Source organism: Schistosoma mansoni, chromosome 1 (assembly GCF_000237925.1).
Source record: "Schistosoma mansoni strain Puerto Rico chromosome 1, complete genome".
NCBI lineage: Eukaryota > Metazoa > Platyhelminthes > Trematoda > Strigeidida > Schistosomatidae > Schistosoma > Schistosoma mansoni.
Genome location: NC_031495.1, coordinates 2250102 through 2250642, shown reverse-complemented (window position 1 = coordinate 2250642; position 541 = coordinate 2250102). Strand labels below are relative to the sequence as shown.

The window sequence follows — 541 nt, the reverse complement described above, 5'->3', positions numbered from 1 at the left end:
TTCGCTTCAAACGCCATCGCGTTATCCACTCAGCTCCTGGCTTTGAGTCCCAGAGTGAACATCAACTCTGAGATGCAGGTGCATCCAGCTGACGAGTCCCAAATAGGACGAAACGCGCTTCAAGCTGGATTCCACTGTTAGCCACTATCCATCTTTGCTTACAACGCTTGTAAAATAAGGCTATATCGAAGCAATACGCACGGTATGCACATATGCCAATAAGAGACTGACCAGTTGCAGTCCTAAACATCAGTGGGAAGATTCAAACAAATAATACTAAGTGAATTTAATGTATTATATTTTACAAAAATGAATTGATTAATGATAATTCTAGTCGTACACAAATAAGAACATGGCATACATGTATGCATTGATTCAAGCTGCTACAACTAATGGACACAGTGAGATTAAGTTATAAGGATGAATACCGAAGTATTAATATCAGTGATAGTAAAAAAAAACCTTAAACATAAATAATATGAATCTGGAAGATCTGATATATGGAATAAAAAATATGAGTATTTTATGATGAAAAGTGAAT

General features: G+C 35.9%; 1 protein-coding gene across 1 annotated transcript in view; it reads right to left on the bottom strand.

The window, feature by feature from the left end:
- Positions 1–541, bottom strand: part of Smp_171020 (hypothetical protein) — a gene marked incomplete at its 5' end in the record, with an annotated part of 53580 nt that overhangs the window by 52629 nt on the left and 410 nt on the right. The gene's annotated exons all lie outside the window — the stretch shown is intronic.